Here is a 447-nt window from a genome sequence, read left to right on the forward strand (position 1 = left end):
CATTTAAAATTAAAAACTCAATATCTTCTTGACCTGTCAAAAATCAGTGGTGAAAATGGTATGTACCGTTCTTGGGATATAATAGGAATCATCTTTGGTGTTGGAACACACTCGTCTCAAGTTGTAGAGTGTAGCTCATTAAGGCCATTGTCATATTTGAAGGATAAAAGAACATTTGTTACCCACTTGTATACCATATACCTTTGAAATGTTCATTAGCTTTCAGTTACTTTCATTACAGGGCAAACTGACCATTAGAATGGTTGCCTGTACTTTCTTCCTCTGATGATCTACTGTGATTGCTAACGTTTAATCTGCCCCTTTAATTTCTTTCAGGATGTCTTCTTGATGATTCAAAGGAAAAAGGTCACAATATTCACAGATGCAAAAGACTCTACCACTGTGTATGAGTTGAAAAAGATAATTGAAGGTATGTGAATGAAACAA

General features: G+C 34.9%; 1 long non-coding RNA gene across 1 annotated transcript; it reads left to right on the top strand.

Annotated features, from left to right (window-relative positions):
* LOC113473668 lies at positions 1-419 on the top strand. The gene is made up of 2 exons (XR_003395586.1): positions 1-58; positions 337-419. It is a non-coding gene; the product is annotated as an uncharacterized LOC113473668 (long non-coding RNA).
* Positions 420-447: the final 28 nt, after the last annotated feature.

The sequence above is a fragment of the Diaphorina citri genome, unplaced genomic scaffold, assembly GCF_000475195.1.
Source record: "Diaphorina citri unplaced genomic scaffold, Diaci psyllid genome assembly version 1.1 scaffold57010, whole genome shotgun sequence".
NCBI classification, from domain to species: Eukaryota; Metazoa; Arthropoda; class Insecta; order Hemiptera; family Psyllidae; genus Diaphorina; species Diaphorina citri.